Here is a 13,779-nt window from a genome sequence, read left to right as displayed (position 1 = left end):
GGACCGATAAAATCAACAAATAATATTAATATATGATCGAAGTAGAAAAGATGGATTTTGCACATATAAATCGAATGAAAGAAATAAATTGCGAGAATGAATATGAGGAACAATTTTCGAATACCCGCATTAGAATCCGTGACAGTTTTTCACGGATTTACCTTAGCGACGGTTTTTTGCTTAAACCGTCGCCACTAGCGACGGTTTTGGTTAACCGTCGCTTCACAACCATCGCCGATCTCCCTTTTATTTTTTTTTAAATCCGTGCCCCCACTTTCTTTTTTTTAAAATAAAAATAAAAATATGAATCCGGGACAGTAAGTCCCGGATTGTTATAGTTTTATCAATCCCCACAATTTGCCACATTTTTTACAATTATTTTATTAATTTATAATATTTTTTAAAAAACCCTTAATCTATCTGTCTTTGACTACAAGCAAAAACTTGTATGAGACGGTCTCACGGGTCTTATTTTATGAGACATATATCTTATTTGGGTTATCCATGAAAAATATTACTTTTTATGCTAAGAGTATTATTTTTTATTGTGAATATCGGTAGGATTGAACAGATAAAGATTCGTGAGACCGTCTTACAAGATATCTACTCTGAATACAATCTTTCGAAATTTAAAAATAAGAGAAGATTTTTTGTGAGACGTTTTTTACATAATATTTTCTCGAGATGAGTCAATCTGATCTATATTAAAAATAAAAAACAATATTTTTAGCATAAAAAACAATACTTTTCATTAATTGAGTTGTATATGAATACGACAGAATACGTGTTCTTGTGATTTAGTGCGCTTTGACTTTTCATAGTAATCGTTAAGCGATATTTTAGAGCAAAAGAGGGTAAATTAAGATATTATTTGTACTTATACATATTCATCGTTTTCAAAAGAATATGATATATTCGATTAACATGTATAAATCTTATATTAATTAAAGGAAACTTCGAAAGTGTACCAATTATTGTATGCTTAAGTTAATGGAACCTAATATTTTCTAAATTAGGTAGTGATAACTGGTCATTGTTAATGGATCGGGTTGATCCGGAACAGCATAATCTAATTCGATCCGAAACGGATTAAGGTGATATAAGGTCGATTCAAATCCGATATTATAATGGAATCGTCTTAGTTTCTAAAAACTATTATCCGGAACCAAAACTAATCGGGTTCGGGTCCCTTCCTCTCTTTGTATTTATTATATTACATCAATAATTAAGCAATAAGTGCAGACAATTAATTGGCGGACCAATTCAGACACAATTATTACACAGTGTTTATTAATAATATTCCGTCTTAGCACGCGATATTAATAAGTGGATTTGGTCCTCAGTAGTTATTATATTATTATTATTATTATTATTATTATTATTATTTGAGTAGATAAATAAAACATTCACTTGTCCAAATCTATTAGATAATATACTCCTCGTTTAGTAAATATTATTGAACATTTTAAAATATATACATACTCATATATAACTTACAAATTAATTACTAATATATCAACAATTTCTTGCGTCATATCAGTATTTCGAAAAATTTGAATTAAATATGTTGAGGTGTAATAATTATCAATACTTTGTAGACCAATCGAAACGTGAAATTTGAGTTGTTGTACGATTTAAAATATTAGAATTACTGCGCTACCACCAACTATATCTTTTGGTAAAACGCTTATTCAATAATAAAATTGCTATCATGGAGATTTCATGTGTTCAATTTTCCCAAATATAAGCATATTATATACTTCTTTGGAGGATTGTTGGGTTAAGTGTGAAAATATGAGAAATACTAGGTTGAGTGACCTTCTGAGAAATGCTCTCGTGCGTCATGCTGCGACGATGCATCGTTTGATTTGGTTGACTAAGTGAGTCGTAAAATATGGATTTCATATATATCTTAATGGGTAAAATTGTTTCGATTGGAGACATCACTAGCGGCAGTGTAAGGGTAAGACTGATCTTGAGAGACTGAGACACCAACAACAACGAGGCACGACCCCAAAACCTTAATCGGTTTCACGAGCCTAACAACTCATCTCATTGGCACTCATATCGGTGCAACCCATCCTGTCCACCTATAGTTTTAATATAGAACTCTACGCTGTCACAATATAAGAAAATAAAATTGCGTCTTGTCCAACAACTATAGTTTTTTGCCCTAGTGTTAAGCGATGATACTAACAATTGATATATATTTTGGTAAAGTGACAAATTATCGGTCTTACAATTTGTATAAGAGGCAATGTCATTGATTTGCTTATTATTGATTGCAAAAATGCAATTATTGAAAAATAAATTGTTTAGTATATAATAATCGTTTTCTGTTTTGTAGAACAATTAAAGCATGGTGTTTGAACTGTTATACGGTTTAAACTATTAGAATTATACTGTTAACATCAGATATATATTTTGGTAAATCGAAAAAACACTTTCTCCTACAAAATATGTACAAAAACATTTCACGTTAAAACCATATTCTGATTAATCAAATCATCAAAAACCTGTCATGATTTTTGGAATTTTTCATACAATTAACCGTATAATTGGATTTTCATAAAAGAAGCAAAAATGGTCTCGTAATTTGGTTTTCATAGGCGTTTGGTCATTTGATTGGTCAATATTTGGTATATGCAATAAATTTGGTTTTTATGACACATTTAATCAGTCGCAGTTTTCGGTTTTACCCAACATACAAGCAAAATATCGAACGTCAAATGCAGTCACCACTCCGATGAAAAATAAAACTAAATATATTTTCAAAGAAATCGACAAAATCTCAGCTAAATAAAAGACCAACCTTACAATAATCAAATATTTTGTATAATCAAACACAAAAAATTAGAGTAGAAGATAATCAAATTTTACTAGTCAACCTAATATTTAAGATGATGCACAATTCACAATGTACATGGGGAAGGAGAAAATAAAATTATATTATTGAAAACTACTTCCTATTTAAAATAGAATGGGATACTGATATTGCAGTAGCATGCAAAACTTGAATGCTAAACGTAGATAATAATTCAATGGTCGAACAAGGGAGGCAAAATTAGGGCAAATAATTAAAGAAAAGGTACAAAAATTAGGGTTTATGATTTTGGCAGCGGGGTAAACTCACATTGAATGCCACACGTTTTTGGGTATTGAGGCTTCTGCAGAAGCAGCAAAAGAGGTAGTGGACAAAGCTGACTTTACATACTCCATGTTAGAGTAAATGCATTTCCTGTCAAATTTTTATTTAGATATTTCATGTCAATTTATATAAAAAAAAATATAATAAATAAACCAAATAATTGAAAATGTTTATTTTTAGTTGAAAAATTAAAGTATATTATAAAGCAGCAACACGTATTATAGACATATATGTATGTACAAACGTTTTAGATTGTCTTATTTTCGTGTGTCGCCTCTCTAATCGGAATGCAGAAATGTGATGAAAATGAAATGTGTCTTCCGGTCCTTATTCTTCAATCCTTGATTGATATATATACAGCAAAAACTTATGTGAGCCAGTCTCACAAGTCATATTTTGTGAGACGGATATCTTATTTGGGTTATCCATGAAAAATATTAATTTTTATGCTAAAAATATTACTTTTTATTGTGAATATCGGTAGGGTTGACTCGTCTCACAGATAAAGATTTGTGAGACTGTCTCACAAAAGACATACTCTAGATATACATCATACATGAGAGAATCCCCATTCCCATTGTGATACGTATTCCCTCCTTCCTTTATTTGATCTATTTGGACAAAATTAACCTTAAAGTCTTTATCTTACAAAATAATTATCAACCCAAACATTTGCCCTACCTCTTTTTTTTTCTCCAAAATAATGACAGACACGACGACGATGATAATAATAATATTCTGCAAGTACTTGGATCCAGGAATGGTGATCGAGATTGCATAAGATCTTTAAATGAGGAAATTCTACGATAGAACAAGAGCGAGACAAAGATATCTCAATAAAAATGTGACACAAGGAAGATGATAATAATCTGTATTTATTTAGTGTAGTCGAATATCAAAATTTTATTGAAATATAGTCTCGTTTTTTATTCATTGTGTACGTAAACATCGATATATATTTTTTTCTTTCTCGTGACAAAAAGTTTTAAAAAAAGAAGAAGGAAGATGAATCCTACTTTGACCCTCTCGAGGACTCCTTTTACATTTTACGGTCATGTCATGATATAGAAAACACATCAATGTGGCCTACTTTCTATATATGTGGATGAAAACAAAACACAGCCAAAACACAAATGTCTCAGCTGTCTCAAATAAGTAAGTAAAATTTTAAAGATTGGGAAAAAAAATTAAAGTGCTAACATTTTCTGTTCTTAAAGCTCTGCGGAAGTTGGCAAAAAAAATAAAAGAGGAAGAAGATTCAGAAAGCAGACAAAACTAGCTAGTAGCGGCGGGGGGGAAATGGGGAGACCGCCTTGCTGTGATGAAACGGGAGTGAAGAGAGGGCCGTGGACTCCTGAAGAAGACATCATGTTGGTATCTTTTGTTCAAGAAAATGGCCCCGGAAATTGGAGGGCTGTTCCCAGTAAAACAGGTTATATTTTCAGTTTCTGTTAATTTTCTTGCAGCGAGAATAGAAATGCTTTACCATTTCTGGGAGAAGATTAATCTGCTCGTAATATTAGTGGTTAATTAGAGGATCGATTCACTGAAAAGATTTGTCTTTGCAGGGTTGAAGAGATGTAGCAAGAGTTGCAGGCTAAGGTGGACCAACTATCTCCGGCCAGGGATCAAGAGAGGCAGCTTCACTGATGATGAAGAAAAGATGATTATTCGGCTTCAAGCCCTTTTGGGCAACAAGTATGCTACATTCATTATATCGACTCTAAGAATTAATTAAAACTTTATGTATATAATATATTGAAATAGCAACCATGTTCTGTGTGTGCAGATGGGCTGCCATAGCTTCTTATCTCCCCGGAAAGAACAGACAATGACATCAAAACTACTGGAACACTCATTTAAAGAAGAAACTCAAGAAGCTCGGAATCGGATCGGTAGATCAGTCTACCCTCGTCGAATTTTCGCCGAAAAATCCGCATTCCATCTCGAGAGGGCAGTGGGAAAGGAGGCTACAAGCTGATATAAACACAGCTAAGAAGGCCCTTCAGGATGCATTGTCATTTGAGAATAATGCTAACCATTCTTCTCCAGGCCAGGCATTTCTTTATGCATCAAGCACTGAAAACATCGCCAGATTGCTCAAAGATTGGGTCAAAAAGACACCGAAATTCGAGGAGATTCAATCCAAGTACTCTTCTAGTACTCCGAATTCGTCGAAATGCGATGTGGCATCGAGTGATGATCAGATCCTCACTCCTGGAATTGAAAGCAAAAGTGGGATTGATTTGTCTGAAGCATTTGAATCCTTGTTTGGATTCGGTCAGGCTTATGATCAATCTTCAAGCTCTGGACTTTCGAGATCCGTTTCCGATAGTAAACCCGACCCGGATGGCTTCGCAGTGCTGGAGGATTGGCTGTTAGATGATCAAGCTAAGGAATATTTGAGTAACTTCGATTTCGATGCACATGAAGGTATAATTTAATCAGCATTCGATTAATTTCTACTGAATTTTTTTTTTTTTAAATTTGCCCGTGAAATTAACCTTTTTTGTTCATTTTTTGTGGTTAGAAGTGATGAGAAATTACGATTCATGTCACGACTTGTTAATCACTTTCTAGTTTTATTCTTGATCTCACATGTTGTACATTAATTATTTACGATATCTTTTGTGAGAAAGTCTCGTACATCAATGTTGTGAGACGAATCTTCTATTTGAGTTACGAAAGAATATTACTTTTTATTATAAATATGAAGATAATCAACCCATATCACAATTAAAGATCCGTGAAATCATCTTCCAAATGAGATAGACTAAATTATTTATCCGTGTTTCATTTCTTTAACGTTCCAAATGAAGTACTTGAAGTTAAACAGTACTCTTTACTGGCTTGGTATTTTGTGCATCTTGGATGATCGTATAAGCAGAAATGATAATAAAATAAAAATAAAAATAAAAATAAGGTCATGTGGTTCTATTTCTTTACATGTTTATATGCGAAAATTATTTTCTTATTATAATGTTTTTAAATTATAGTTTACTATTACACATACTTTACTACCGATGTTATTTGCACATTAATTTATGTTGCATGTACTCGATTTTATGTATATATTTTGTATTAACATAAATTCGAGGGCAAATAACTTCCGCCACACTTTATTTAATATAGACCAATCTATCTATTTATTATTAGAAAGATATATATATATATTTTAATCTAGTGATCTATATTTTATCAAAACATTAGAAAAAATTTAATTATTTTCTTTTTATATATTTGGGGAGGGAAGGCCTCATGTCACGCCCCAGGACGGGAGTTGGTTGACACCGGCGTGCTCTCAAATTTACATTCGAAAACAACAAGCATCAGAAGTACAAAATTCAGAAACCAGTCTTTTATTCATAATAATCGTTGTCTGATACAAATGTTTTACATCGAAAATGTAAAACAGAAAATAAGATGTCTGAACAGATGCAGCGGAATATAAAATATAAATCAGAACTACGACAACGATCTTCATCACCAGCCCCAAACTGAAGTTGCTCCTCTTATTCTAACAACTCTTCCTCGTTCTTATCTGAGATGAATTTGGTGGGTGAGTGATATGATTGTCACTCAGTAAGCGGGGGCGGGAATAACTCCCAGTTTTCAAAACCATTTTTAACAAAAACAGTAATACGAATAATATACAGAAACTCTTTATTTCAGAACAGAAATCAGTATTCAGAAATAGTAATCAAAATCAGTATTCGGTATTCAGTAATCAGAATTTAACAAGTAAGCACTGAGCTATGTTCGTGAATTTCATGGCTAACTGATATCAGTCTCCTATATGTTCTCTCCTCAAGAGGTGAGGCCAGTAATCAGTAATCAGTAATGTTCAGAATATATTTCTACCATTAGTTCACTAGGTTCGGTGCTTCAAAATCAGATATCAGAAATCAAGAATATACTTTGCTTTAAAATAGAAATCATCAAACGGGTGTTCAAGATATTTATACATAAGCCCGCTTACAGTATTTTCTTGAAGGATTTCGGTTGCAGTCTTCTGGAATCTGGTTGCCTCGTACTGGAATTTTACAGCTTCGAAATATGCACTCTCTTAGCTCTAATTTCAAGTGATAACTCAAGGTTTTTGGTAACATCATATTTCAGGGATTGATGGTGCTATTTATAGGCCAAAATCTGACTGTTAGCCTTTCAATTAATGACCATAATCTGCCATTAACAGCCTTTATTCCATGTTAAAGGCTTCAGTTACCAGTCCTGAGCAGAACAGTAGCTATCTGCTGGAATCTCGCTAATCAATTCACTCGACCATATAATTTGTATTTAAGTATTTCAAAATAATACCTACTTCTATTTTTAATTTTTTTTAAAAAAACATTTAAACTCTTGTACATATATATACAGTTTGTTTATTAGTTCTTCACAAACTAAAAAACTTATTTTTTTTATATAAAAAATAACCATAACTAGTAGACGAAATAATGAAATAAAAATTCCATCATCCCACGTAGGACCTTTTATAACGTGATTAATCGTGGAAACGTTAAAAAAAAAGCTATGATTAGTTATTAAGATTGAGATTTGTACCAACTCAAGCTTAAATGTTAGTTCAAGAGATATGATTGTCCAAATTCATAGATATAATTCTCAAAGATTTAATCTAACCGATGTGAGATATCTAAAACACTCCATCACGGTCAGAAATAAACATTTGGAGCGTGAAGGCTAACAAGACAATTATCGGACGGTCTATAGGACAATCTAACACATAATGATGAACCTGAGCCATAATCAAACCATGGGTCTGATAACATATTGAGATTGAGACTTGAACATAACTCAACTCAAAAACTAGTTCTGTGAAGTGCCTTAAAACTCCTTTCTTGAAAATTTGCGGAAAATTACAAATTTTTCTTTTTAAAAGAACTTCAATGGCCTCATTCTATATAATCGACTGATGAATCAAGTTCAATGTTTAAAACAATAGCAGCGGAAGCAAATAAAGTTTTGCCAACAATAACAATTTAAAAATTATCCAACGACTGATAAAAATTGTTTGCGGAATAAAATAAAAATTGCTGCACTGAGGTCCTCGGGTGCCCACTACTGCCGACCCAAGCTGGCTCACTGGTCCCCGCCCTCGGCTCTGGCCCTCATCAGTACCTACAACAATCAAGTCTAGTGAGCATAAAGACTCAGCATGATATATCACAGGTAACGATGTAAAAATCTGAATTAAAAATATGCATGAGTTAACATATCCTGTCCTGAGACATACTGAAAATAATATGTACTGAACAATTATAATACGTGCATAATTGAACTGGAAATCACTGTAAAAATATTTGCTCCTTGGAGCCTGTACTGAAATCTGGTAAAATTTTCTTGTTGAGATTATGTTTTACGCCTGTGGCCCACTGCACTAAGCTGAACTGATCGGTAACTGGCTACCGGGGAGGCTGAACTGAAACTGAGCTGGCCGGTCACTGGTGACCGGGTTGGTACCATACTGAACTGATCGGTCACTGGCGACCGTATAAAATAACACTCCCACATAGTGAATGAACCACAAGCCATATCGCATAAATCTCAAAAATAATCATTTTCTATTTAATGCACGTAAATAATTAACTGGCATAATGGAAAATTCCTGTAATTTTACCAACTGGAATTGGATTGGATCGTTCACAGGCTCGCTGCAACCTAACTATGCCATGAAAATTATGCAATAGCTTAAACTTGACCAACTATGCAATTTACGTTCAAAAGATGCGACTATGACGCCTAATGACTTCGCATTTAATCATGACTCCGAGCCAACCTGAACGACACTGACCTACCGATGTATAGTCATGATTAAAATACGCTGAAAAATCATTAAAATAATGTTCCTAAAATGATACGGGTCGAAATCTAGGTGGAATGGAGGCCAAACACGAAACGCTCTTTCGAAAGTCAATTGGCACATTGCACCGTAAATTCTCGTACGACCTCAAAATGATCCAAATGACGAACTGGTCGAAAACATGACCTTCCTAACTCAATGAGGCACTGTCCCGTTGAAGGCCATGGGCTAAAAGCCAACCAAGAACTCAAACGAGCCTTACTAAACGACACGCAACTTGCTGTAATTTCCAGCAGCTGCGCAACTACAAGACTTGCGTTGGTTTCGAGACTATAGGCCATTAGGGGCGTGAACCACCGACCAGAGGACTCTTACCAAACGATCCCAAGGAATGATTTGAACCATGGCTAAGGGGCCCCTAGGCCAGCCACAATCCGCATCACACCAAAACTCAACCGAAGGGTCCAACCGAGAGCAACGTGCATGCGTGTGTAGTGTTTATGCTATGATCGATGTCTCGTGTCATTCCAATGGCCATTTGATTGACCATGGCACGATCTAGACATCTAGGAGCATGATATGAACGTGGCTAAGGGCCATAGGCCAACCAAGATCCACACCAAGCAAACACAAACCGAAACCATATGCTGAACAAAGGAAGAAGCCGAATGGGTATAGGGGCTGTTTTGACGTTTTTTATTAAAAACCGATGAACCATGGACCAAGCCACCAAAAGGGCAACTTAGTCACGTCTTAGAATTGCTAGGGGAGTGATTAACCATGGCTATAGGCCCTTGGGGCAGCCAAGATCAGATCCACAACCCTTGACACAAAACTGAAATTTCGAAACACAAATCTGCGCCTATGGGAACTTGCTGCCATTCCTGAATTTCCAGCAAGCATGGGGCTGGTTTTGAATGGACCAAATGGTCCTAATGCATCCTATTACGTGTCTAGGAGTCACCTTGGGAGCCTGGAGTCGAACCAATCACCTGAAACTCACAAACCAAGAAAAAAACGTGAAGCTTGCCAAGGAAAAACGAAAATTCTGCATGTGTTGTTCCAAAATGCTTTGACATGGATCTCGATTTTTGCCTTGAATAAACATGATCATGTACTGAAAAATAAATGATAATATGACTTGATTGAGGTTTGAAAGAAATCTAGACATGCCTGGTTTCGTTTCGAAAGAAAACGAACGAAACGACGACGACGCGGCACGGAGGAGGTGGAGCCGCTTCTCTTGTTTACCTTTCTTGCTCTCGATTTTTCTTCCCTTGCTTCCTACTGAATTCCCACGGTTTTCCTCTCTCAAAAACACTCTGAATTTCGGTGACTAAGGGAGGGGGGAATGATGGTTAGGAGGGTGAGGGAAGTGGGTGCAAGGAATAAGGAAAGAATCAAGACCAAGTCTTCTCATTTTTGAATTTGGAATTATGGTTTGATATCAAATGAGTTGGTGGATGCTTCTAGAGGTAGTGGCCGATTTTGCTTAATTTCTAGTCTAGGATATGTCCATAATTAATTAAATTGTCGCATCCCAAAATCCTAGAATATCCTACTAATTACATGCAAAGAATGGTCAAAGTTGATGAGTTGGAAATGAATCTTCTAGCACTAAGGGTGCTTGACCGAAAAATGCATAATAAAATAAAGGGGAATAGTTGATTATCTAGTCAACTAATAGTCCTTGAAAGCCTTACTAATCCTTTAAATAATTTAGTGAGCTAACCCCTTAATTTATAACTTAAATGAGTTCATTTCTTAATCACCTCAAATAATTAAATTAATCCTCAACCTCTCTTTCTAACTTAAATGAACTTGGTTGCTAGCCTAAATTACTTCTGGAATTATTTCTCGAATCTTAAATTCCTATCTCAAACTCAACTCCGGTCCGGCCTCACGAATAAACTGAAATTGCTAAAAATCAAACTACTGAACTGAAATAATAAAATAATTAACTTCAAATAAATTGCATTTAAAATAATCATGCAATGAAGTCAATTAAATTTAAAAATCTAGAATTATGCCAGGCCTTATACGTCTACTGACTTACGGGTTCTACAAGTTCAGTGAGGGATTTTCAAATCCATATATTCACTTTTCATAGAGTTAATCCAACCGATGTGAGACTTTTAATATCTCACAAAGCGAGAAAAATGATCTAACAGATTTTTGACTGCATTAAGTTCGCGTAAAAGTAGAATATAATTTTTAGTTTTAACATTTAAATTATTTCAACTATTAATAAAAATTTTTCTTTTTATCATTTTTACTCTCACAAATAACTATAAGAGAGGTAAATGTAAAAATTTCATAATTTAACCTATTCTGTGGTAAAACATTAGAAATGTTTTTTTCGCGCTCATGCTATAAACTTAAATTTTTTAAAGAACAAAAAAAAAGGTTTCTGGAAATGCAGCTCATAAATCTCTTCCATACATAACATGGATGATCATACGTACATACATGCATGAATGCAGGATTAGACATAAATGCAACATGTGCAGTGTTTGAATCTTTTCGCCTGTAACCCACGCAACTCCAGCCATCAACTTCACGTCGCACATTATTGAAAACATTATACAAATCCCTCTTCTAAATTATTGTAGGTTTTGGTCTTTTTCTCTAAAATTCGACATTATAACTGTATTTTATACGTCGGAATGGCCATGTCGGACATCGATTTACTCACGTCAGTATTCCGTCGAAAAAGAACAAAAAAAAGAATAAAAACAATTAATTTAACTTAATTAACCATAAATTCTGACCATTTACAGACACAAACAAAAAAAAGAATACCAAAAAAACCAAAGAAGATCACGTGATCGACTTGATAGACTTAATTTTTCCTCGCGTGCTTAACAAAGCCCAACACAGCCCAACATTTCTCCAAACAAATCCAGCCCACCAATGACACCACTCCGCTAGTATATAGATAGAAATATGCAAGGCTACATTTCTCATCGACATGGGTTTTATGGTTAGCTAGGACTTTCTCATTTGGGGTTTGAGCTGTGTTCTCAAATGAAAATTACTCTGTCTATTTTGAGTTTTGAGTCTAAATTAGTTCTTGATATAACATGAGATAATATCAACGTGATGTCAAAAATATTGATGTTGTTAAAAAAAATGAGTTTTGTATTCGTTTAGAATCGATAAAATAATTCGAACGAGCTACATGTCGAAATATTATTTTCGATTACCAATTAAGGTGAATGAAAAATTAATTGAATTCGAATTTTATCAAGTGAAAAGATTGAATCAATTGATTGGCCAAAACATTGAAGAGGTGCCATGATTTGGCCGAAACAATGTGTCATTTTATTAGTGAAATGGTGCATCATTTTATGAAGATGCATTGTTGTGACCTGAAAATAACCACACAAGCCAAGCCTTTAAACCACATTCAAGTCATGAATTCAAGGAGGAATTTGAAGAGCCATAACAACATGTTAATGGTGTTTAAAGCCATCAAGAAGGCCATAAATATGGATGTAATGGCCTTGAATGAGAGCTTTTTCATCTCCCCTCCATGAGCCTATAAATACCATGCATGATGACCAAAAAGAAGGCACAAAACATTCACAAACATTCTGAAAATTTCAGCAGAAAAATAGCCATACTTTCGAGCTCCCTAGCAGCTATTTTCGAAGCACCGCATCAGCCAATTCTTGTCCGGTTCGACGCAGTCCAGCAGCTTTCGTGTCCGAATTTTAGTTGTCTTTCCCTCAAATCTTTGAAGATTATCATCAGGTAAGTGGGTTTTTGCTATACTTTTATGTACACTTGCATTTCATAAGTGTACTACTTGATATATATATCGACATGCTTGTTCTTTGTAAGTATGTCCACATTTGCTTAAAAAGACGTTATGTATGTTTCTTGAAATTCGATCGGCATGATATATTCGTTCATATTTGTTATGAACATTCTTGAACAATTTGTTGTTGGATATTAGTTATAATATTTGAAAGTATGTTTGAAATATTTGAAATGCACTGTAATGATTCGAATTAGAAATGGCAAGGAAATTTTGATGTTTGATATGTTTTGTTTAAGGCCCTGATGCGGTGGGATATAATAACCGTTCTTTTGGCCTCGCCCCTTAGAGGAGTAACATATAGGGGACTGATCAGTAAACCATGAAAAATGAGATGATTTTCAGTGCTATGTTTGTACTTTGTTTATATTCGATTCAACATGGTTACTATTGAAATTATAATAATGTATTCCATCGAAATTATGATAATATATTCGTATAATTATCACCTTGATATTTGTTACGCCCGATCGGCCCCATTTACTGAGTATTTCCCAAGTACTCACCCCTTACATTCACACCCAGAAAAGAACGAAGAACAAATCGAAGATAAAGAACAAGAATACTTTTGGGGATGGTGATCTGATTCAAGACCGGTCTCGTTATTCTGTCTTTTAGTTATATTGTGTTTTACGCTTCCGCATTTCGTTTCAACCGCATTGTAAAGACGATTATTGATTTATGTAATAGACTGGCTTTTGGTTATTTGATGTACTACGTGGCTTGTTGTTATACGATTTTAAATTGTTAAACAACGCTGATGACACGTCTCGGTTTCGGGGCGTGACATGCATGTCTTTTGATTCAAGACTTTTCATCTTCTATAAATAAGATTCCATTCATTTGCATTCAACGCATAATTTTCTCTTCTTTTCATTTCTCTCTAAGTTTAATTCTGTATTCGAATTTTTAAGCATTAGCGCTTAAAATTCAAATTTTCAAAATATAAAATCTTAAATTTGGATTTTCTAAGTTTATATACGCTTAAAT

General features: G+C 34.3%; 1 pseudogene; it reads left to right on the top strand.

Annotated features, from left to right (window-relative positions):
* The first annotated feature begins 4,387 nt into the window (after positions 1 to 4,387).
* On the top strand, positions 4,388 to 5,625 carry LOC142531300 (myb-related protein 306-like; annotated as a pseudogene).
* The last annotated feature ends 8,154 nt before the right edge of the window (positions 5,626 to 13,779 follow it).

This window comes from Primulina tabacum, chromosome 17 (genome assembly GCF_025594145.1).
Source record: "Primulina tabacum isolate GXHZ01 chromosome 17, ASM2559414v2, whole genome shotgun sequence".
Classification (NCBI taxonomy): Eukaryota; Viridiplantae; Streptophyta; class Magnoliopsida; order Lamiales; family Gesneriaceae; genus Primulina; species Primulina tabacum.
The sequence above is the reverse complement of the archived record's forward strand: the minus strand, read 5'-3'. Positions and strand labels throughout refer to the sequence as shown.